The sequence below is a fragment of the Alligator mississippiensis genome, chromosome 1 (assembly GCF_030867095.1).
Source record: "Alligator mississippiensis isolate rAllMis1 chromosome 1, rAllMis1, whole genome shotgun sequence".
Taxonomy (NCBI): Eukaryota; Metazoa; Chordata; order Crocodylia; family Alligatoridae; genus Alligator; species Alligator mississippiensis.
The window spans coordinates 392,845,687-392,872,260 of record NC_081824.1 but is presented as its reverse complement, the minus strand read 5'-3'; the positions used below and the strand labels follow the sequence as shown (position 1 = coordinate 392,872,260).

General features: G+C 38.9%; 1 protein-coding gene and 1 long non-coding RNA gene across 2 annotated transcripts in view; both read right to left on the bottom strand.

The window, feature by feature from the left end:
- KLHL1 (kelch like family member 1) overlaps window positions 1-26,574 on the bottom strand; it is a 556,958-nt gene that overhangs the window by 227,370 nt on the left and 303,014 nt on the right. The window lies entirely within an intron of this gene.
- LOC132248602 (uncharacterized) lies at window positions 23,079-26,561 on the bottom strand. The gene is made up of 2 exons (XR_009459900.1): window positions 25,452-26,561; window positions 23,079-25,182 (listed from the first exon to the last, which is right to left on the bottom strand). It is a non-coding gene; the product is annotated as an uncharacterized LOC132248602 (long non-coding RNA).

The following is a 26,574-nucleotide window of genomic DNA, read 5'->3' as shown; positions in this document are numbered from 1 at the left end:
ATTAACCGAGGAATGCTGCATGTTTTTGATCCAACTCTGCAGTGCACTTTAAACACCTGGTTGTTATTTCCTTCTCTAAGCTTATGTATGTTCACCCAAGCTGGACCTTATGTTTATCACAAACTCCTAGCTATATACTGAATATTTATGACAATGTATGAATACATTTTGTGTGCTTCAGTTAACTCAGAGTTATGCCTGAATGAAAATGGTCAATGCAGCAGCCAATGGTTAAAATAAAATGACCATCAAGAACAAGACTTTTAGGAACAGTCAACAGTTAATGCATAGCAATAGGCTATTGTTAAAGACTGAAATAATACTGATGCAAGATCATTTATATTCTAATTCAGTAAGAAAGATTAAGTTAGGAATATTATACAAGGTCTCAGATACACTGTCATTTGATATTATTATAAATCTTGTTTAAAATTCATCTTTCATGGAAAATTGCCATTCTTCAAGATCTAACAATCAAGCCAGTGTAAGAACTTGGGCACCAATCAATGATTAAGCCTCTGTGATCCCTTTCTTTACACATGGTTTTATCATTTATTACACTGGCACAAATGCTTACAAATAATCTAACTTACAAAAATGAGAATGACTTATTTTTACCATGCAGGCAGTATCTTTTCTCCCCTTTTATGGCATACTATCATATTACAGAACGCTCCTTGTTTTGAGAAGCTCAAGATTTGTACTACACTGTATTACAAAGCGCATATTTCTATAAAACCATAATGGTCACATCTGAACTTATAGGCTAGGGTCAGAAATGACCCATATACCATTATAAGGAATCAAACTAGTTCAAATCTATAACACAACAGAAGTTCAGTGCATATAAACTACTTTCAAAATGGGTGAAACCAGTTTAAGATAAACCTGGATGGAGGTGGTATCAAACTGAACTGATTTAGGTTGAATCATTTTATTGAACTTCTGTTCCAGATCCCCTCCAGATTCAAGTTAAGTCACTGTCCCCGAGCATCCCAGTATGCTTTGCACTACTCCTGCAAACCCCACTGGCAAACTCTCCTTGCAGGGTGGGCAGCTAGCCTTGAAGGGAGTTGTGTTCAAGCTAGAATAAAAAATGAAAGCTTGTTTACTTGCTTGCTCATTTAATGTATGCAGTTTAGACTAACCCGCAAAGATTGAATCGATTCAGCCTCAGGCTTTTAAAGATCCATACTTAGCCATAGGGATAAGCAGGGAGTTTTATTCAGCAAAATGTTATGGCCTGAGTAAAACCTACTCAGTTCCACCTGTCCCTGACTAATCAGTTACTCAAGTTGGGTGTTTTCTGTATTCTTGACTTGATTAAGAACCTTATTAGACTTCAAATACATTTAACAGTGAACAATCCAACTATCTGTACCCTGAAAAGGAACTAAAATAATGGGCCCATTGGATTAAATGAAGCATTAATAAATAACATAAAGAACACAACTTGAACACTGATCTTCTCTGGTTTGCAATATCACATTCATAATTACATACTGGAAATAATAGTAAGTATTGTCTATAGATACCAGAGTTTTACTTTATTTGCTATTCCATTGCTAGGAACTTTCCAGCAACATGATGAAATCTTTACTTTATGTTCTCCAACCAATATTCTAGTGATCACCCTATTATCTTTTCCATCATGCAAAAGTTGATTTAGAACTGCAGGAAAAACAAACAAACAAACAAACAAACAAACCGTCAATAGATTGTGTAACTACTGATCATTCCTGGGTAAAATTTCTGGCCTCAAAAATGTAGAATGGGGAGATTTAATGATAAGAATACAAGGGTTCCAAAAGAATATCAGATTTAATCCTCATGGATCCAAAAAGATCATTGTCCATGTGGTCTCTTTCATACCCATATGCACTGCTTCTTCAGGAGATTCTATTTACCACACCGTATACTACCTCCTTGTTAAAGAAGTGGCATTATTATTAGTTGTAGGAAAAAAATCTGATTCCACAGGAGGAAAATGTATTTTTGTTGAAAATGTGAACACCCCAGATCAAGATGGAGAAAAAAGAAACAAACAAAAAGTATTCAAATTTTAGCTCAAATCAATTTTTTTTTCTGAGAAATTTAGACTTTTTCATGTTTCGTGAAGTTTTTTGTAGAATAATGTATATATCTGCATATCTCATATCTCACAGAGTGTTTGTATGTAGAGGCCTTTGAGCTCAAAAGAATGAATAGAAATATTCCACAGAGCTAGTACAGTTGGGCCTCAATTTACATGGTATTTTTTGCACGGTTTCAGTTATGCATAGTCAATTAATTGTGAGCCCTTATTTTTGTATATGGTATGAATTCACTTTTATGCAGTGCAGCGCTTGTAGATAGTAAGTGTGCTGTGTTGTGGTGGAAGGGGAGGGAGAAGGGAAGGGGCACTGAGGGGCAAATAAATGCCCCCGAGGTGGTGCAGGGAGTGGTGCAGGGGCTGAGGTAGGCGCTGCCCAGCTGGGGCTTGTCTGGGGGACATGGGGAGGGGGAGAGCTGCTCCTGCTGCTGAGCACACTCAGGGAGGAGACAGGGTGCGTGTGCCCCCAGATCTGCACAGGGTGGGATGGGTGGGCTGCAGCTATGGGCTAAAGCTGGGGCTGCACCAAGCTTTTCTCAGTAGGACCTGGGCTCGGGGTGGGTGGTGTCAGTGCTGGGAGGGGGCTGTGAGGGAGCTGCAGCCACACCAAATTTCACTTTAGCCCCTATAGCCCCTGTCCAGTGCTGCTGCTGCCCTCCTGGTGCAGCCCTGACTCTTCCTGGTGTGTGGGTGCAGATGGAGGTTGAGCTGGAGCTGTGCGCGAGGCTGGCAGCAGTGGTTCTGGAAGGGGGCTACATGGGGGCTATGGCAAAATTTTGAGTGGCTGCAGCTCCCCCCCCCACCCCTAGCTCCTTCCTAGCACTGCTGCCACCCACCCTCAGCCAGGCCCCTGCCAAGAGAAGCCTGGCACACCCCCAGCTCCAGCCTGCAGCTGCAGCCTGCCTGGCCCAGCTTGTGCAGATCTGAGGACACATGCCCCAGCCCATGCCATCCCAGGGTGTGTGCAGTGGCGGGAGCTGCACCCCTGTGCCCCATGGACAAGTTGTGGCTCTGTCCCACACCCTCTCCACCGCAGTAGCGTCTACCACTGCTCCTACCCCACTCCTCCCTCACTGCAGGGGATGTTGATCTGTCTCTCCCATACCACTTACCTCCTCCTTCCCCTTCCACCACACCAGACTTACCAACTACACACAGCTCTGAAAGCTGCGAGGCTCTGCTCCTTGCTGCCTGAGTGCTGCGGTGAGGCTGCGTGCATGTCCTGGCATTTATCAGCCAAATTATAGGCCACATCTGTAACCTAAACCCTTATTTCCCATAGAACCTTGCTATCTTTTTACATGATTTCTATTTGCAGAGTGTTTTTTCAAGAATGTAACCATGTGTAAATCAAGGCCCAACTGTACTTCCTCCTTTTGTGTTAATTTATTCTTTCCCTTGACCTAGTTAGAGAGAGAGCAAGAGAGTTGTGAACTTAGAAACAGAAAAAAACCCATTGGGTATTGGAGCTAAAAGTGTCTTGCCTTTTTCAACTTTGTATTACCATAGACTGTTTTATAATTAAGAAGTGAATTTCCTATGAAACATTTATAAGAAATATATTTAAATAAGACAAAATTATGCCTCCCTTGACAACAAGATGTATTCATGTAACTTTCTACATTAAAATCTTACATGGTTTCAACTAATAGTATCTGTTATATTTTCAAAGTTATCAGCAGAGACCCTGGTTTTCTGTGATTAAAAAAAAAAAAAATCCCCAAATTTCAGTTTTAAAAAAGGAAATTAAAATCCACATTTTTGTGTGATTAAATGAAATATTACTATATATATATTAGTGGCATTTAATTTTGATCACAGCAAAATTTGGATGTTAGGTTACTTTTTTAAAACCAAAAATTGGGGATTTTTTTAAATCACAGAAAACCAGGATCCCTGGCTATCAGGTTTATTATAACAGATCGGTATGATAGTGTTAAAGTGATGTTGTAACTATAATGATTTGAAAAAATATGCAAGAATATAGAATTTTTGTCGATGATATCTTTTATTGTGGGATAGACTTACACAAGCTTTCAGGTGTCATAGTACCCTTCCTTGGGTCCCTGGGAGAGAAGCAGACACAGCAGAGTTAAATAGTAGATGGAACAAACCTTATGTAAAACTCCATATGTAAAAAACAAATAGGATATAAGAGAAATTATTGGGCAGTCAGCAGACAAGAAATATGCAGTAAAACCTGATAATGGAAACAATTATCAGGTAGATTATAATGGGCCATGAAATCATTGTGTATGCTAAGTATCTGGTTCTTAGTGATGAATAGACTGATGATTTTTTATTCTCAGGATCCTCTTTCAAAGGTTTTTTGAAAATTTCCCTTGAGCAGGAAAAGTATGAGGTCAGACAGGGGGTGGCTTTTCGATGCAAAAGATTCCCCTACATGTGTTTTGTTTTTCTCCTTCATGTTTTTTTGGTGATCATTCATTCTGGTGCATTGCTTTAATTTGGTTTCACCCATATAGGGAATTTGATGAGGTATTGTGCATCCTGGGATCAGAGGTGTAGGGAGATCACTGAGTACCCAGGGTGGGGGAGTGCACAGGAGTATGTAGACTGGGCAGGGGGCTGGCCAGACTACTTCTGCTGCTGCCATTGCTGCTGCTGTAGCAGCATCAGCTGTGCTTTGGCAGCACCATGACAAAGCTTCCTGGGAGCTGATCTTGGTGTCCCCTTCATTGCCCCCATCATCCCCATATACACATATTAGGTACAGGGCTGCACCTTCTCCAGCAAAGGCTCCCCAGGGAGTGGGGGGGCAGGGGGGGGCGCAGCATTTCATTTGCTCCACTTGTCCCCAACCCTGCAGATACAGTTCTTGGTGTACTGTGCTTTACTGCCTGGCTACTATGGCTTCACAGGCAATTATACCCAGGGGCAATTCTGTTGTTGTGGCAGCAAAGATGAATTGACCTGTCTTGCATTTATTGTTAAAGCAGGATTGGGTGTCATTAGGTGCCTGTTGATCAGTGGGGAATTTACTTCTGATGGTGACTTGGGCAAGGTTAAGGAGCTGTCTGAAGACCAGGCATGGGGAGGCTGGGAATATTCCTCTCAAGGTCTGGTCCTTTTGGAGCATAGGTGGTAATTGTTTGATGATCCTTCATATAGATTCAAGTGTGGGATGGTAGGTGACAACCCAAGGTAAGCGATCAACAGGGATCCTGGTTTTCTGATTAAAAACCCCAAAAAATCCCCAATTTTTGGATTAAAAAAAGTAACCCAAAATCTACTTTTTTTCCATGATTAAAATGAAATGCCACTAATAGAAAATTGTGGATTTTGGGATACTTTTCTAAATCCAGAAGTTGGGTTTGTTTTTTTTTAATCAGAGAAAACCAGGATCCCTGGTGATCAGTAGGGGTTTCCTTCTTGTAGTGCAGTAGGATGCTGTGATAGTCTGGTACTGTGATACTCAAAAGCTTGTTTAAGTCTATTCCAACCATGTAATTAGTTTAATTAAAGATATTACCCACAAAAATCCTTGCCTCTCAGAACAGATTATGTCATTATTAATTCCAAACAAAAAAGTACCTTATTATGTGTAAACAGAGCATAATATCAAATATGTTTGTATTTTTAGCCTAACAAAGGCATTATATCATATTAAAATACATAAAAGTAATAATCACTGTTTAAAAAATGAAACTGAAGAAACACCCACAGTAGTGAATGCATATTTCCAGTGTTTACATGCAACATGGGAAATTTATTATGCTACTGGCCAAGTATGTGTTGCTAACTAAAGTAATAATAAATACATGAATAAATAAAGTAAAAGCTTTACTGTTATATATTAGCTATCATTTCCAAATGTGTCAAAACTCTTAGGAAATTCAGATTCATACAAACTGGGAGCACTTTGCTGAGTATTCCCAAACGAAACATAGTAACTCTTTAACACACAAAGTGCTACTTTGGTGCTTAGGGAGAGGACATTAAGCATGCTATATTAATCTGAAAATAGCAAGAGAATATTTAGAGAAGCCTCTTGAATCACCTATTACACACAGTCCTGTGCTGTCTTTTAGTTTTGCATTATATTCATCACTGTAGCACTGGAACACTAGAGTACTTATATGGCATTAAAACTAATCTATTCTAAAATATAAACAAAATATATCACAGCATGAGAGAATTATTGATCTGTATTTCTTGTTCTCTGAAGATATATGAATGGATTTTGTGTATTGACATTCCTTACCTAAACTTTACTATGTAAAACCTATTCAGATTTAAACTGGAATGGGTTAGAAAAAAATTAAGCATGTTGATCCTTCTCTATTTTCCCCCTACCTCCCCATGTTTCTTTTTAGCCCTTAAGCCTAAATAAAGATTAGGCATTTACTCACAAACTCATTAAGTATCCAACTATGGTGCCCCTTTTCAAAACCATTTTATTCACCACCAAGCTGCCAGTATTATTTAAGGACCCAACTGTTTTTGCCAGCAAATGAATAAATAGGACTAAATCCAATGTCATGATCTCCAGTTTTTTATCCAACCCTACTATGATTCAGCCTTGGAAATCTAATAAGAAGTTTACATCCATTTTATCTTGCTATGCTTTTAATGTAATGGTTTTCATACACTGTCTCAGTTCAATGCATGAAAAATATTTATAATAAATAATTTTGGTAATTTGGCATTTTTTCAGGTGAAATAAAATCCAGGAACTGACTGAAATTAATTCTGTCTTATTCATATTTAATTGATGGTTTAAGTAAATCTATTTAAGCCCCATAATTAATTCCAAGGCATGGCATCTATTTGACATATAGAAATCAATATTTGTGTTGTGCATAGATAGTATTTCTATTGTCTCCCTGGCTAAATTAACATGGAAGTAGGATGATTTGAACTTGGATCTTTTCAGGGAGAGAACATGAACACCTAGAGAAAGGTAAAAGCAGATAAGCAAACTGAGTAAATTTTAGAAAATTCTGAGCCATTTCTATTCAGGGCACAGAGAGGTATTCAATGCCACAAAAATTTGGGTACAGTAAGATTTATTGCCTGAGTACAGCAGCCTGATTGTGTAGGCTTGCGTGCAACCCTAGGTTGCAAAGAGTGCTTTCACATCTCAGTAAGTCAGAAACCTGGACAGAAATTTTATAAACAAATTTATTTCCATGTTGTGATTAACCAAGTGCACTCTTACATTTACCAGCCTGTTATTTTCTGTAATCAGAGTCATTGACAGAGATGAAATGCATATAGCATCTAATTGGTTTGTCATTTCAAATTTATTTTGCACATGTTAAAATAGCTCTACATACTCATAGCAGTTCTTAAATGAAGGCTCTGTTTTTCAGTTATCACCCCAAATCCAAAAATAAATTGCTCTGAGATAGAAAGTAATCTGGCAGAGCTAAGGTTTGGTGCTTTTAACCCTCCATTAGGATAGAAAAACTTGGCTGAAGTTTTCCATTTATTATATAAAAAATTACTCCATCCATCCACCCTCCTCCACTGAATAAACTAAATATTGGAACAGGGAATATTCATTGGTAGCATCTGTGATAAGTAATTAAATGGTGGTGTTGAAACCATTTTCACAGCATTAACACTTCCCCAAAGATTATAATTTAATGAGCCCATCTATTAACATCTTCAATTTTGTTTTGTATAAGTGGTCCCCCGTTATCCTTTACCACATTGTTTAAAATTCCTTGTAAACTTAATTCCTAAATAGGTCCACATATCTTGGCATATATTAAATTTCTTTGGACTAAATAGTACCATTGGGTATAGCTTTCAAAAAGGTAGTACTTTCAATTTTGACCAACTAACTTACATTAAGATACATCAGTAATTCACATAGTTTAATTTAAGAGAACAGGAATTGTGTAAATTAGATCTTTAACTGATAATGTCATTTGCACGTCAGAAAATCTTCTTGCAGGGGGTTGTAGTTAAAATTATTGATATGTACATTTTAAGTTCTCTTGCTAATATGAAAGATTCCTATATTAGAAGCAAACATAATTAGGGAAAACTGAAGGTCTGAAATCCTGTGAAGTGTGAAGCTGTAGATTTTGTTTTTGCCTTCAGATTTGTATCAGAATAATATAATGTCATGTAGAAGACTTAAGTGCAAGTACACCCCTTTCTCTCCCAAACACATACATAAAATATCTGAAAGGATGAGAAGAATAAACAGATTTTCCTCAAATGTTTAGGATCCATATTTTTGAAAAACTCAGCATCCTACAGCTCGTATGTAGCCACTTATATGATATGGGATGATTTTAAAAAATGATTAGTAACCAGCTGTTCCCATAAGAAACAACAGAGACAAATCTGGCCATGTCATTTAAGTGTCTGAAAAGCAGTGGAGCTCTGTTGAAAATCTTGTTTCACTGTAAGTGCTGAGCACTTTAGAAAGCCATTATTGTGTAGTCTGCCTATTTGATAAAAAGTGTGTGACCAAGACATCCTGAATTAAAAAAAATAAAAAGGGAGGCACTATCGAGAAGACTGACTGTATCTGTCTGTATTAAGATAGCCTCCTGCAGCAATAAGAACAAGGAAATCTTTTTGATTACATATTTCTGAAAGATGCCGATATGAGTATCCAGATTTAAGGTTCTTGATGGATCTATACTACGTAATGGTTTTTTTTAACAAATAAAACTACAAAAACCAAAAGGTTTGTCCCCCAAACAAACAAAACATAGCTTCTCATGCATAATGAAACATAGCCCCATACATTTTAAGCATGTCCCTGAATCTCCCTGCATTGCTGGGGAAGTCAGGAAAGGATATATATATGTGTCCAGAGCTTAGCAGCAGAACTATTAATATTATCTGAAGTATCACAGATACATAAACCAGTGTTGATGGAAATATTTTTTTTTACACATACCTAACTGTCAATTAGTTAGATGGAGACATTAAAAATGTTATAATGAAAATGAGATTATGACATTTTGACAAATAAGAATTACATTAAGGTAAAGCGAGATACCTCTTTTGATTATGTAGTGCCATTACCAAATCTCCTGTACCACTAATAAAGCTAAAATGATTTAAGGGGAACACTGGAAAAGATGACTGATACAACCACCAAGACTGCACCAAGCTAGGTATTTCCCTGGATAACATTAAACAACACATCAAGCTCTCCTTATCTTCATGGATGAAACCCTGAACAAAACAAATAACCTGATTGCCTGTATATATATAGGTCAGAAACAGACACTCTAGATTTAGTCTTAAGGTATTAAGCTGTCACTACCTTTCTCTTTCAACACTATTTGTGACAGCTGCAAAATGTTTGCATTAACTATCCTAGTGGATATAGTCTGGTAAGAATGTTACATAAAATTTTGATGAGAGGTCAGCATTTCCCATGATTATGAAAGGTCCTTCTGTCACTCATCTACTGACTAAATGAGAGCCATTCTGACGTCTGACAGCTTTTAGTCCATGTTCAAATTAGCTGAAAAGCTGGCAGGTTCTTCTGGACTATTTATTTTCATAAACTCCACTGATTTATACAATGCACTTTTTCAAACAAGACTTCAATTCACCAGAAGAAATCTCTTCAGCCGCTTATGCTCTATAGTAATCCCATTCCAAATGGGCAAACATGTCAACTAAGTGCAAGTCCAGGAAATGTTAGCTGAGAACAAATAACTATAAACTGTGTGAAGGAAGAGGGCTGTCCCACCTTTTAGTGACTGCTTAGAACATTTGCCCAGAGACTCTGATATTAGGTTTCCCAGCAAAATACCTGGTGCTTCAGTTCAGACCACTCTGATCATAACTTCAATTTTAACATTAGATTCACTAAAACACTTAAATGCACTCACAGTATATGCCATGGGATAGGTAATGTCATTAGCACCTTCCACCTCTCTTCTAAAAGCTGGTCGAGGCAGCCCAGAGAAGACGTGGAGACAGGAGGAGAGGAAGTTGGAGGGAGCATGGCCCAGTAACATGGACTCTGCTGTGGAGAAAGGGCAGCCCTGAGTTCTGGTTTCTGCTACGGCCCCCAGTAAACAGAAATGAGTCCATTAATAACCAGGGATCCTGGTTTTCTCTGAATTAAAAAAAATCCCCAATTTTTGGTTAAAAAAGTAACCCAAAATCCACATTTTCCCATGATTAAAATGAAACACTACTAATATATAGGTATATATATATAGTGGTGTTCCATTTTAATCACAGAAAAATGTGGATTTTAGGTTACTTTTTTTAATCCGAAAATTGGGGATTTTTTTTTTGTTAAATCAGAGAAAACTAGGATCCTTGCTAATCACTCCTGACTAGAGATGCAGTCATGTTCATAAAAGTCACTGATATCAAATGGTATCAAAGGATGGTAATAAATCTAGTAGAATAAACCTAGCTTGATTTTCCTAAACTGCCAAAGAGGATTTAATAACCAATTAGACATATGCAGCCTTACCAAACCTATGCTGGAAATCAGATTAATTAGGATCAAGGAAATCTGAGGACTACTAACTGTCAGTCTTTGTTTTCAACAGTGTTAGTCAGAAGAAATAGAATGGTATATATATAAGGATATAATATTATTTTTAAAAAATCAACAGAAATATCTTGTTAAGTAATGGCTTAGTGACCACATCAGTATTCTGTCAAATTCTTGCCTTGTACAATGTGGTGTTAAAGGTGGCAGAACTAAGTCCTCATGAACAGCAGTTCAAACATTTTTAAGAGAAAAGAAATCTAACTCTGCCAGCAGAAGGAATTAACAGTAGGTTGGCAGATTACTGTAATTATGCAGGCTGGAATTTAGAAGAATTCTTCTCTGCAAGATAAGTCATGAAACCTCTGAAAAGAAAAAGACTTTTGCACCTCACCCGAAAAGGACGAATTAATATAAATCCTCAAAATCACACTGAGTGTTTTGTACTCATGCACCACAGGTTTTCCTACTACAGTGAACTGCAAGGCTTTCAAGGTAATCTTATTAAAAGTATTTCAGTAAGAAATGAAATAACGGCCCTGCAGTTCATTCTGGTACTTACTAGAGTTCATACAAAACCACTGATCTAATATTGTAAGCAGGTACAAAACCAAACAGCATGAACAAACCATGCAAAAGACACATTCATTTTTCACTTGACCATTTCTCCAAGCAAAAAAAATATTATATATTTACTTAAAACTAAAACACTAGTTTAAGTTAAAGATGTTTTCAATTAAATATATATATATTAAAAAATATATATATTCTACTTTATGTTGAGTATGAACAATAACGACAAATTTTATTCTTTACATAGTATGGGACTCCTGACAATCACTTAAATTTGTATACTGTATTATCTTATACTTTCCCAAGAGCTTCATTGGACCAACTATTACGAACTCTTTTAAATACGGGTACATTCATCTTAAAACTTTCTTGGTGTACCATTGTTTAAACCCAGGTGACTTTTCACTTCTTTTGGACAAATTATTTATTTTTAATGTTAAAGGTCAAAATCATTGCAGCAAGGTTAATCAGATAGAAAACTCCTTTAAGTACCAAATTTTTGTCTCTGGTTGAATATTAAAACATTGTCAGTACTTAATAAACGGGGAACCTGGTTTTCTCCAATTAAAAAAAAACATCCCCAGTTTTCGGTTAAGAAATGTAACTCCAAATCCACATTTTTCCATGATTAAAATGTAACACCACTATATCTGATTTTTTTTTTTTTAATCAGAGAAAAGCAGGGTTCCTGTTAATAAATAACAATACTATTCAGAAAATGACAACAACACTGAATGTTTCTTGGCCTTAACAATACTAACAGACTGATTTTTAAAAGTGGTTAGGGGATCGGGCATAAAAATGATGATATATTTAGCCCTCCAAAGAGCACCTAGAGACTTCAGAAAATTAACTGAGGAATCTACCTGAATCTTTGAGGATCTAAATATTTTCAGAAATATGCTCCAATTTATTAGTTTGCATATGCAGTCCCACTGCTATTCAGCTGGTGCCATATCCAGGTGCATCTTGTGACTCATTGAAGTCACTGGGAATCTTAATTTACTTCAGTGGGCTTTGAATTAGGCCATAGAATAAATATTTCCAACAATAGGTCATAAATATAGTTAAAGACTTGTAATCAACTTGCATATTCCTTTAAAAGTTTTCTGTAAAAATAGGATGTGAGTGTTTTATAGAGCATAAAGATAAAATGTGTGGCTTATGCATTATAAGAAGCTTTCTTATATGCTGTGTAATAGCTTTCCAGAAAATATTTTATTATGTTGGTCAAGCATCCAGTTGTTTTAGGAGAATTTGAACAAGGAATTTAGGATAAACCTATATGGTTTAGCAGATGGTTTCAGGATAATCAAAGTGAGCAAAATAAAACTAAACCTAAATAACAATATGGCTAGGTGTATTATTTCATTTTCAGCCTCATGAAATTTTCCCTTTAAACATTAATACTTGACTGGTTGATATCAAGCTCTTCCACTAATTTTGAAGTATATTGTTTGATATATTATTACTGAAAGAGTAACTATACAGCCAGAATTATCTCTGCACCTTGAAAATGAAATGAGGTATCTTCAAACAGAAGATATATTGAGAGAATCTCAGTACAATCTTTTCAATTTGTTAACAACATGCCATGTTTATGCTTTACTTTCTTAGAGATAATTTTAAAGAAACACATCTAAATCTGCTTCATTTAGAGTACTGTGATTAGTCCATAAATTTTGACCTTGTTCCTCCCCAGAGAGCTTCACAGTTAATTTTCACTAGCATTAGAATGATATAGTAATTTATTTTACTGGTACTATAGTAAATTAAAATCTCAGTAGGGACAGTTTCAGCTCCTTGGTGATAAAAAAAAATATATCTATCACTTCTCAACTCTGAATATATATATTCTCCTTTTTATTTCTTTTTATCTTAGCTTCAAATTAAAAGTAATTCTTATGCAGCTTTTAAATGATTTCCTAGCATTTTAATATTTACAGTATTTCATGATGAAATATAAAAAAGAATGACTTATTTATTATAACTATATGTTTCATATTAGGAGATGTAATTACAAATAGAAAAAAGAGCAGAATAATATTGATTCAAAATAACCACTCAACAACTTTTACAAAATATTAAGGAGCAATTTTTCAGACTGACTTCTATACATACATATCCCTTGCCTCTTGGGCTCACCTATCCACACTCGTGTATAAATTTCCAGTAGAAAACTAATGGAAACGTAGACAGATAAAGAGGAAAAATGTGGATGTGGCCAACAATGTGTCTCCTAGATTAAATACTAAGTTAAATGGTGCTGCCTAAATACAGAGAAATTAGTTATATTTTCAAAAGTGTTTAAATCTACAATTACAAACAATGGGAAGTGCTGACCATAGTATAATTTTGAAATTCTTGGCCTAAATCCCCTGGGTATATACACAGATGGATTCACAGTTTTTAAAAGGGAGATGCAGGAACAGCAACCAGAACTGTAAGGATAGCTTCACTCCTTACTCCCAGCCTTGCAACCAGGTGGGGCTGGTGGATCATGTTGTGAGAGCAGCAGCTGGGGACTTTTTTAAGGTCCCCAGGTAATAGGGGACAATCAGGTAATAATCTCCCTCTCCTCCCCATCCTAGCCTCCTCTGTCTCATTTCCCTCCATGCTTTTATCCGAGCTGGGGCTGGCTACAGGGAGGCTGCATGGGTAGCCAGACTCACCCAGGAACAGTAGCAGTGAGAGTGGCAGGAGGGTTCCTGGAAGCACCTAGAGATGAAGCTGGGGACCAGGCAGGGAAAGGGAACCCCCTGTAGCAGGCTCTGGCCTCAGGGATGGCCAAGACACCCCTTGGTGATGAAATAACCCCTGTTCCACTCCAGCTCCTCAGGGTACCCTCCCTTTTCTACCTCACATGCTATGCCTTGATGTATCTTATAATACTTACGGAGGGTCCTCCAGGGTTCCAAAGTGAACCTCAGTCCCTCAGCCAACTATTCTCCATGTGCCTGGCAGGCACCAGTTTCACCCCTCTACTGATAAATCATGGCCCTCCTGGCTCTATCCATGCCTTAGAGCACAAGCTCTCTTAGAGGGCGATACTCGTGATCTCCCTCCTCCCATATAGCCATGCCTGTGCCTTGAAGGTGTAACTTGGCATCACTCTGGAGGGGGTCCCCAAGTTCCAACACAACACTTGGCCCCTTTGGGACAATTACAACCTTTCCAAATTTGGTCCTTTTTCTCTGGCTATGCTTGCTGAGCCTAGGTCCAGTACCTTGGACCTCAGTGTCTGGGTCCCCTCTTGGGCTCTGAGCCCCTGGCCCTGGTATCACCATCTCAAGCCCCCGTCCACTGGCCCTCATATCTTGTGACATCCCCCTAGGGTTCCTGACCCAGGCAAAGCTGCTTGCATGTTGCTCAGGCCCCTAGGGTCCCTGATCCTTTCAGGACTCTATATAGCATGCCTCTCAGGAGCCCCTGTGGCCTTCTTACCATTCCCATAGCCACAACCAAAGTGAGGTTTGGTGCTTGTTTGAAGGCTAGGATGGATGGTTCTGGGAAGATGTCTTTAAGAATACAGTCTCCTTCTAGTATGGGTTTGAATTGTTTTAGGATTTTCTGTATGGGTTCGAGGGACGGGTGATATGTTAGAACCAGCGCTGTACGATTAGTGGGGGGGGAGGGGAGGGGGCGAGATTTCTGAACTGCTACAATTCTTCACATGGTACCCAGGTGGTTTTTTTCAAATGTGCAATCTATCTCTCTGGAGGAGTGTCCTTGTTGAGAGAAAGCCTTTTTAAGATTAGTGAGGTGGTTTGAGCCTTCAAACAAGCACCACACCTCGCTAACCTCATCACCAGAAGCAAACTTCCTCAAGTCCAGAACACACCAAAGGGATCCAGACCGTGCCATGACAAGAAATGCAAAACCTGCCAACACATCTCCACCACCCCCACAATTACTACACCCTACAACAGAGCCATCAGCATTCCTGGATCTTACAGATGCACCTCCAGAAATGTAATATACCTCATCCAATGCACCAAATGCCCTGATGGAAAATACATAGGAAAGACCAAACAACAACTGCACACCAGAATGAACGCACACCGGAAATCTATCAAAGACAGGAATACCCAATTATCTGTGGGGGCACATTTCTCACAAGGAAACCACTCTCTCTCCAATCTCTCTCAGTCCTGATCCTCAAAGGAAACTTACAAAACACTTCTCAGAGATGAGCCTATGAACTCCACTTCATCAACCTCCTGGATACTAAACATCATGGACTAAATATAGACATTGGATTTATGACACATTATATCCTGCCTGACATCTGACTCCCCAGTTATCTCTCCACTATACATCCCCCTTTTCTCTCTTCCCCCCCTCCCCAGCCTGTCTCTCACCCATTGACTCCTCAATCTACATTTTCACTGACTACCTGTCTTGTATGCAACCCGTCCAGACACTGGGTTCTTTACTTTCCATTCCATCCAGGAAGAGCACACACCAACTGCTGAAACTTCCTTAGTCTGAGTAAGGGTTTTTGAACCCAAAAGCTTGCTTAATAATTGTTTTCCAACTATTTAAGTTGGTCTAATAAAAGATATCAGATTCACCCAAAGAACCTTGTCTGGACTAAATATTGACATTGGATTTATGACGCACTACAACCTGCCTGACATCTGACTCCCCAAGTACCTCTCCACTATTTACCTGCTACATTCATCCCCCTTCTCTCTTCCTCCCCAATGCAGCCTGCCTCTCATCCACTGACTCCTCAATATACATCTTCACTGATTGCCTGTTTTGCATGCATACCAGCCTCTGGCTTCTTTACTATTCATTCTACCCAGGAAGAGCACACACCACTGCAGATGCTTCCTCAGCCTGATAAAGGGTTTTTAAACCCGAAAGCTTGCTAAGAAAAAAAAAATCCCACTATTTAAGTTAGTCTAAAAAATATATATCGGATTCACCCAAACAACCTTGTCTCATACAGAAATAAAATTTTGTAAGCACATTTTTTCACATCGCAACTGCAAATAGCTCCACTGAAGTTAATTCTTGCAAAAGGAGAACTGCTATTTCTGGCAACTTGGGCAGAATCAGACCCTAAGTCAAATTACCTTATCTCTGTATTTATGTATAAATTTCAATAATAAAACTTAACTGTGATGTAAGGGTATTGTGATGCTGCTACTTGTATAACTTGGAATGTAAAAAACACTATGAAATCACAACTTTTATGATAGATGAAGCTTTAAGGCTGTTGTCCTTGTCAGTTTTCCATTTATGTCACTCTTCATGTTAGAAAGTTACAAAAAACAATAAAAAAGAGAAAAAACCTCCTTCAATGACAAAGAGCATATAAATCTTCACATTTTGATTCATGGTAGAATGTTTTATATTGATTTCCTCCCTATCACTTTGCTTGCTTTTTCCTTGAGTCTTTTAGATGTGGCTATATTTTTTCTGAACAGTAGAGATCTTTCAATATCATTGTATGTTCAATTAGCAAGCTGTCACTAAACCCCAATGCAGAAAATGTCTCCCTTCAGTCTTTCTTCTGTGTACATTCACAGGATGAACTTCTGAAACTACATCTTCCTGGTATACAGAGAAATAAAATCTAATATTAATACTTAAAGGTGCCTATTTCAGTAGAAAGGACTTTATATTTGGGAGACAAAAAAAGCAAACAACGCCCCCCCGCCCCATATTGATAGGTTAAAGTAAAATTACAAATTAGCCCAAAGTCTTTACCTATGGTCCATATCATCTATTCTGTTTCCATGGGTTGAAAAAAAAATCTGCAGAGCTGAAAACCCTGTCCCCAGAGACAGAGAAATAAGAATTCCTTTCTTGGCTTCATGATTCCCTGATTTTCCAGAGTCTTGCTTAGTCAAGTTTCTGAATTTGACCTCCAAGGGACATTATCCTGAAATGAAAGCTGTGAGGAGGACTAAATTCCTGACTCCTACACAGAAGTAGCCTTTGAAGGGGATAATTACAATCCTCTGATATTAACAAACCGAACAGAGCATGTTTATGGGGACTACTTAAAACTAGTAGCTACCTCTTGCAAGAGTTATAGGCTTGTTAAGAATATTCTAGATAATATCTCCTCCAATTTTGTCGATAAAAGATATTTCACTCCCATTTACTTATAAAGACTTTTAATGTGAAGCTAATATGGTTATGATAGTAGAGACTGGATTTCCCCCCCATCTTGCATAAAATCAATAAAACATCAATGAGAATATTAAAGATACGCAGGTCAGAATGCAACATCTTCATTATTGGTGTTAAGAGAGCTGGTTTGGAATTTTGAGAATCAGCATAAATATTTCAGTTTTGTGATTTCCTCCCCCCAGCCCTGATTATCATGAAAAGGTTAATATAAAATATTTAATTACAGGTTGGCTCAACCTTTGTCTGAACTTTCCAACTTGTTGAACAAAATGGAATATTTTGAATCAGATTGGACCAGATCCAGAATGGTTCCATGGATGTCTAAGCATGATGTGTACTGAATGTGTGCATCTAAGTTTCAGAAAAAAGATTTCCAGAATAGCTCTATTCCCCAAGAAACAAAATTCAGAAGGGATCTAAGTTCAGTGAGTACCTCCATTTTAGTTCATACATTTCTTTAGATGCCTATTAGGTTTCTGTACAACATTAGGAATACTTTGACCACCTAAGTGCCTATCTGTGGTCTAGGGTTGTAGGTTGTAGCCATGTTGGTCTAAGGACATAGGCAGACAAGGTTCTTTGGGTGAATCTGATATCTTTTATTAGACCAACTTAAATAGTTGGAAAACAATTATTAAGCAAGCTTTTGGGTTCAAAAACCCTTCGTCAGGAAGTTTCAGCAGTTGGTGTGTGCTCTTCCTGGATGGAATGAAAAGTAAAGAAGCCAGAGGCTGGTCTGGTATGCAGCTGTTGAGTTTGGCTTCTTTCTTTTTCATATTGTACAGTTTCCATTTCAAACAGCTGAATTTGATATTTCCATGTTACAGGGGTGTAGGTTGTAGCTGTGTTGGTCTAAGGACATAGGCAAACAAGGTTCACTGATTACCTGTCTTGTATGCAGACCAGCCCAGCCTCTGGCTTCTTTACTTTTCATTCCATCCAGGAAGAGCACACACCAACTGCTGAAACTTCCTGACGAAGGGTTTTTGAACCCAAAAGCTTGCTTAATAATTGTTTTCCAACTATTTAAGTTGGTCTAATAAAAGATATCAGATTCACCCAAAGAACCTTGTCTGCCTATATCTGTGGTCTAAAACTCTTGAAGTTCAGATTGGTCCAGGGAGGCACCTAAGTCACCAGACAGGCTACAAGCATAACTAGTTTACACCAGAAACATTGGATATTGACTCAGATATGATAGTGTTAGTGCTACTGCCATTGCTGACCTTTTGCCTAAAAAGCTATTAATTGGAACACTTGCCCAAAAAATGTGACACATGGGTTACAGGTCCTCTTCAGACCCAGGAGACTAAAACTCACATTCCCTTTATCCCATGAAAATGTAGTAACTACCAAGCTACAAAATATAAAGGAAACACACCTGGAAGGGTAGAGACCTGGATTCCAGTTCCTAATCCCAGGACTGTTTGTATATTGTACATTAGAAAGCTACCTGTTTAAGCAAAAAATAAATAACTTTAGGAGCAATGGCCAAATCCTGCTAAGTGTAGGCAACTAAAAAAGTCAAACTGGATCTGGCCCTCTGATATTAAACTATATCTGTCTGCTATGGTATCACAATGCTTCATGATTGTGCTTCAGACTGCCTGGCAGAAATATATCCCCTTGAGTTTCTACAGTCTCTTATCTGAGTGAAGCAGGACCATGTCCCAGGGGTAGAAGTGGCACCTGCTGGTGGCCAGGTACTACTCTGCTTCTAAACTGCTCTCCCTTTCGCTGTCTCCTGCCATGCCTTGATATTCTTAGTAAGTTTGGAAAAGGGAGGTTGCCCAAGAGTCTTAAAAGTTAGCCTAGTTTTGTCTCTTTGTCAAACCCCATTTCTTTCAATCTCTTTTTCACATTCAGTGCACCCTCCTGGCCTTTATATGCCCCACCTCCAGTGTTGGCACTGTATTTATGACCCAGATACCTTGTTCCGGGTGGACCCAAATTCTCAGACTGACTACAGCCTTTCCATTCAATAATAGGCAAATTTTATTGATACACAATGATAGCAGGTAAGAATAATACAAGCAATTTTGAATCTACCAGTCCTAGGGCTATCATCAGAGTCAAGGTATATCTGGCCAGGAAGTGAGCTTCACTCTGAGGTTCTCTCTTGAATGTCACATGTCAGCAGCCTGGAGTTCAGAGGCCAAGACCCACCCCCTGACAATGGTGTGGATGAGATGGGTTGGTGGTATGCCCTCTGTCCACAGTGCCTCAGGTTCCACTCTTGGGTAACTTTTGTTGCTCTGAAATCCCTTCTTTTGTATTCTTTTCCCCTCCTGATGACTCTTCATACATGGGCATCACTGATTGGTCTTTCTGTCACCATCACACTGTCCATGTTCAGTCCTGTCATCATGTTCCTTTGTTTCACAAATCCATCACATGTGCATATCCTAATTTCAGCCTTCCCAGTCCTTTTCATTTGGTCTGTTCCCTAAAACTGGAAATCTCAAGGGCTCTACACTTGGGCACTGTGAATTGGAGCCACCTTATTGTATGTTATGGAACACTGTGGTACATGCCTACAATTTCCCAGCCTGTGTGTCTATCCCTGTTTGCCTTGAAGGCTGTGAAACTGTGTAACAACCAGGCTTTTAGAAATCAATTAACCCAGGGGTTCTCATACTGCATGATACCATGGCCCTGAGTGATAGATGGCAACGGCAGGGGACGGGGAGCATGCGTGCGACACCACAAACCACTCCACGCCACTGCCACCACCACCACCACCACACTGTGTGCTGCTTCCTCATGCCACTATACATACCCCCTGGGAAGTTTGCAGCCCTCTTTTAAGTTGCTCATGACCCCTCCCTCACAGGGGGTTGTGACCCACAATTTGAGAATCCCTAAATTAACCCTTGCCATTGCCATTGCCCCAGCCCATTATTATAGCGCATATTTACTTTACTTATAAGCCAGTTCCCAAAAGCAAAAGTCTAAATGCCATTTTCTAGCCATCACCCAGGACAGCTATCACATTATGGGCTATTCACAGCCTCCAAACTCCCATGAGTCATTCTCATGCCCCACATGGTTTAACCATGAATTATATCAATGGGGCATTCAGCTCCAATGTTATCTTGTGTTTCTTCTGGGGTCTCTGCCTTTCCTAATCTCTGCTTCTCTCTTACAACCCTCCCAACTTTGGTTCCTGTTGTCTGGCTAAGCTGTATCAGCCCAGGTATAGTACCTTGGACCTCAGTGTCTGGGTTCCTGGCCCTCATCTCTGCCCCTCCCAGGTTGTGGACCCCTAACTTTCATCTCCTTCTCTTTTCTATGCTGGGTCTCTGGTCCTGTCTCAGTCTTTTACTTTCACTTGCTTACTGGGCTCCTAGCCCTGGTCTTCACTACTGGGGCACTGGGCTCTCTAACCCTGAATCTGTCTTGTTCAGAGGTTCAGCTGGGACCTCCACTCACCCCTAATATGGCCATATAGACCCTAATAGGCCCATACCAAAATCTCCCTATTCTGGGTCTCAGTCAACCGTCAACTCCTTACTCATTACTTTCAAGTTTGGCAGAATCTCTGTAAGTCAACCAGTAACATCAGAGCTCTTTCCCCTTCAGCCTCTAGTGCCAGACTGACTTCCCTGGCTCAAACCCTAGGCCCCTCCCTCTTTCTGGTCAGGTTTCTTCTCTGAGCTGGCCACAGGTGCTTTTGAATTAAGCTTACTGACTGTCTACAGGGTAGCTTACCGCTGCTGGCCATTGCTACAGCAGTATCTTGTCTCTTATGCAGGGTTCTACCCTATTGCACTACTGCTAAGCTGCTGGCACTTCAATAGGCTCCCTGCTGCCCACACAGGCCCTCCTCTTGTACTACTGCAGAGCTAGTTGCTCTGTAGTAAATACTCATAGCCTATAACTCTCTTTGGTAGCCAGTCCTACTGCCGTCCCTCACATGGAATCTTCCCCCATCTAGGGATCTTCCTGGGCTCCCTGTTACACTGACCAAAGCATGTGGTTTGCCATGTATGCATTCTGTCTGCAGGTCCATCATTGGAAATGGAGCCCTACCAAGTATCAGTGCTCAAAAAGATTAGGGTAGCAGGCATCAGAAACAGTAAGAAAAGCCACTCAGGAGCAGTTTAATGTCAGATGTGATTATTTAAATATTTCCAAATCAAACATAATTTTGGAAATTTTAGTTTCATGAACACTTTTGTCCTGATATGAGCTGCAAACAAACTATAAAATAGTATTTCCCCGAAGAAATAAATTCTGATTTTCACTGATCTGTAGTGCTTAGGCATGAACCTTAAAAAAGACAGTCTGAGGGTTAAATCTCTGAGGAAACTGGAAAGACTGGTGAAATTACTTTTTAGTTGTAATCTGAAGAGCTTTGATATGACACGCTATAAAATTACACTTCACAATAGTGTGAATTTGAGAAAAACAAAAACCTACTTTAAAGTTGCAACACTAGAGAGCTTCTGCCAATATTGCTAAGTCAACAAAACCCTTTAGCAGAAACAACATTTGGCTTTGTCTGCCAACACAGATATATCACCTACCCATGTGTCAAAAGCTAGGTTGGAAAAAGCACTCTGTCAGCATTGTAGCATCCACATTGGGGTTTCACCATTGCTGCTGTGTTGCCTAAGCAATGTGAAAAAAATATATCCCATAGGTGATACACGCAAATGTCTTACTTTTTCTGTAATTATGCTTGCATTTTCTATCCTTCACAGCTACTAGTCATTTTTTCTTCAGTTTTCAATCAGTTTTATGTTCAGATGCTCAATCACTAGTATAATTTTGTAATGAGTAAGCTGTAATGCAAATATTACAGTAGCACTTGGTAGCACCACTGGAATGTATTAAAAACCTTCACGGAAATACTTTGATTAGGTTTATGGAAGCATGGGCTTACTTAAATTTGGGGTCAGATTTAGCAAGATATTTTCTCTTAAAATATCAAACAGTTATATACAAAATAGTTGTGAACTATTATCTATTTTCTGTTTAGATTTAAACATTCCTGTTTCACATTGTATGTAAGGTGTAAGACCTATATACTCAAATCATTTGACTCCAAATTATGACTACAGTCTTGGAAAAAACATGCTAGAGTCCATATTTTTAAAAAGCCTGCTTATGTCATTACATATAGAGGGAAAAACATAACTTTCAATCGTAATTCTTTAGAGCTTTATTAAATCAACAGCTATCACCAAAAAATAAAGTTCCAATCAGTGAGCATAAAGTATGTTTCTTGTCTGTAATAAGCTGCAGCATCTCAGAGAATAGAATGGCTTCTGTCTCTGTAGATGAGTAAAAATTTAAACATACAGTACACAGACAACAAAGACACCATAGGGTCTAGCAATATGCAACACCTCCCAAAAACTCTCTGTACACTTCATTTCAAGGACCTTGAGTACCATTACATCATCTCCTTAGGTAGCTCTATGACAGTAATATTTTTTGCTTTGTGTTTTACCTGGAATACTGTTTTAAACCTTTTAGTACAAAAACACAGCAAAAGGCAGTTAGAGAAGTAGTAAAAACACTAAATGAAAAATACCCCCCTGCAAAAAAAAAGGAAACAGAAAAAGAAAAAAAGTACTCTTTAAGATATGTTCAGTAAAATCTGCAGAAAATGGTCCAAACATCAGTAAACATCCAAAGCACTAGGCGTGTTAGAGATTTAACTCTCATCTGTTCTCATGAAACCATAACTGTTGTTCTCAGCAGGTAACTTGTTACCCTGCAATTTAACATTGTTGGTCTGATCGTGTAACTTGTTACCCCACCCACATGAACAAAATGGAACCAGCGACAAAAATATAAATGTACCCAAAACTATTTATTAAACTTACAGACTGTTTGAAGGAGTATTTATGATGATTTGAACCCAAAATATTATTTAACTAGAACTATGAACAAAATTTAAACTTTTTTAGAATTTCCAAATGTGAATGAACAATTTGCTAAATATGCAGTTCACACTGTTTTCAAACTAACAATTACTTCTAAAAACATTTCCTAACTGTTTTAACTAAATATAGCATTCCTAACAAAGCAGCAGTGATGTACTGTGGTGCACACAAGCAAATCACTTACAATCTTTACATCATTTCCAGGTTTTGTGGTCATCTGCCCTTGGACAAAAAGCACAAGGTCCACTCATACTTGCAGAAGTTTCTACTGAGGTAAGTTGTGGCAATTTGTAATTTAGGGCAGTCATACCAGACTTGATGGACTTAGACAGACAACTTATATCCATCAATCTTTGCTTTATTTGTCTGTCAATCAACTGTTCTCCAAGCTCCTGCCAAAAAAAAAAAAAAAAGGGCTTTCTTTTTAAATGTGATCTTTGCTTCCAGTTTGCATTGTGGCCTAGCCAAATGATGAGGCTGGCAATGGCAGCCACATCCAGCATATTGAAAAATAGTGTCATTGGCCACCTGTTGATTTTCTGTCTGCAGGTGGTCATGCAGACAAAGTGGTAAAGGTTATCCACCCCACCCTTGTTTTTATTGTAGTTATAGATGATGTCCAGCTTTCTTTGCTCTCCACTCACTGACAGGTCATGGCGCATGCTTGACAGCAACAGCACAACTTTGGACTTCCTTGGAACATAGGAAACTTGTGTGAGTCCCCATTAAAAGCAAAAATGGATGAAAAGGTTTCTTCTTTGATTTGCTTGAATTTCACTTGGGATATCAGCTTTGTTTTTCTGAATTGTGCCCACATAGGTCAAGCCCTGCTATAGCAGTCTTTCTGCCAGGTCAGTACTTGCAAAGAAATTGTCACCCACAATATTCCATCCCGTCTTGTACCAGGGATGAACCAATTTTTCAATGACCTGGGTACCAAGATTAAGTTGACATGGAGCTTCAGGTTACTTGCCTAGGTAGATGTCTCCAGACAGGGGGAATGATGTTGCTGCATCACAGCACCACCAAATTTTCAAGCTATATTTAGCAGGCTTACTGGGCATATACTACCTGAAGGGACAGCGACCCCTGAATGCAATGAGCTGCTCATCAATTGTCAGGTGTATTCCTGGAATATACCATTCCCTGAGCTGCTCCACAAATTGTGTCCCAGTATCTCTGAAGGCAGCAAGCTTGTCCACAGCTCTCCTTTCCTCATGTGTTAGTTTGTTGTCAAATCTCAGGTAGTTGGTGATTTGACAGAATTGTTTTAAACTCATGGTGGCATGGAAGCAGGGGTGCCTGGTGCATTGCTTCCACAACTCCTCCAGTGACTTGTGGTGACTGTGGCTTAGACCACTCAGCAGTAGGAGGCCAATGTAGACTTTCAGCTCTGTTTCATCTAGCTTTTTCCACTCCTTTCTATTTTCAGGATGGCTATCATTCCATTTCCTGAACCTTCTTTCTGCCTCTCTGTTTGTTTCTCTTATGCTAACAGTCAGGATATCTTGCGAGAGAAAAAGGTAGAGCCTTTCCACCAATGTGTTTTTATTACTTTCTCTTGTTGGCCCAGCACTTTCATGAACTATGCCCTTGGCTGTTCTCTGATGATGTATTAGTTGTCAACTTTCCCCCCACACTCTGCCATTCCTTCCTTTAAAGGTATCATCACCTGAAATGTTTTCTGAGGGTGGTGTCAGTGGTTCTTCTCCACATCCTACTGTAGCTCTCCCTGGTCTTCCATGGTCGCCCTGGGCTGATCCTATTTCCTTTCCCACCAGAAGTGTTGGCATCACTTTTGCTTGTGGTACCAACTCCTCCTCATCTGAGCTTAATGAAGCTTCTATAGAGACATGGTCTTCTTGCTCTAAACCATCTCCCATGTCTGGAACAAAGTCAGAATCCTCACTGCCTTGGGATAAGATTTCCTCAGTGGATGTGTTATTTTCATCCCCGGTTACCTGTGCAAGACAGGCTTCAGCACTGACTATGCGCTGCCTTCTCATCCTGGACTGCGGAAAAAAAAGACAAAAATAATTACTGCTGAATGCATATAAATAACAATCAAAGACAAGCCTGTCCACCTATGCTGTCACAGAAGCAATTCCTCCCGGCCCTATGGCAGCGCAGGTAACACCCTCTCCTTCTGGGCACAGAAGCCAGAGACCAACATCCACCCTTTGCAGGCAAGTCAAATGCAGGTGGATGCTGTTTGGAAACCACACATGCAGGGGCTTATTGAGAACAGGTAAAAGGGGCACAGGGAGTGTCAAGCCCTTACCATTGAAGGGGACTCCACAGTATATGCTGCATTGTAGTATGATGTTGTTCTATTTCTTCTCTGCTGTCCCTTTGTTCCTTGTCCTCACTTCCAACAAAGACAGGGAAAACTAGCTTTTATGTTATGGAAGGGGCAGGTGAGACAGAGTTTTGCCATGAGAAAAGAGATCAGTGGTGGATTTGGTGCGACAAAGATTTTTTTTTTGTTGTTTTTTTTTGGCAAAGGACATGGTGTTTTGATGACCTTGAAGCCTGCAAACAAAGTGGTTAGCAAAAGGGATTACCACATCTTCTGGAAAAGCAGAGTGGAGGATGGCCATCTATTAGTTACCATGGATAACTGAAGTGGACATAAATGAGGTGTAAATGAATGCTGGCCTTTCAGATGCATCCACCCAAAGTAGCCAAACAAGTCTAGGTCTGTCATTTATACAGAAATTGCATTGGGGTAACAAGTTACCCCAATGTATTAACATGGGATTGGGGTAAATTGTTACCCCATATAGAAAAACACATTCATGCCTGGGATAGCATGTTACCCTGAGAAGTTTTTCATCCACAGAGAGCAAACCATTTATGTAAACTGACTGTTCTTCGGGGATATTGTGCACTGTGGTGCCAGTGACAATGTCCTGAAAATAATTATTTTTAGAATTAATACACTTTAAGATACTGCACAAAATATGCATCTTGGGTAGCAAATTACCCCATAGGAACATATGAAAGTTAAAATATTCAAAATGCAATCAGTAGTCAAAAGATATAAACCAAAATGCAAGCAGTAGTTAAAACATAAACCATTTCCTCTCATACACACATATAATACGATTCACATGTCACCCCGAGTAGTGAGACCCAAATAGTAAATTATGATGGATTATACAAATATTCAGTAATCATCAAGTTTTAATATCTGGCAATTTTCTACCTACATACTCATTGTAAATAACCATTCCAACTTTAACCAAATCCAGTTGAGTAGATTATGAAGTTATATAGAATGGAATTACCACTAGGCTCCATGCAAAATATGAATACTTTTTATTTATAAAATAATAGAATAAAAAAAAATGCATGTTATAATTTCATACAGCACTTTTAAAAACAAGAAGAGAATAAATTAC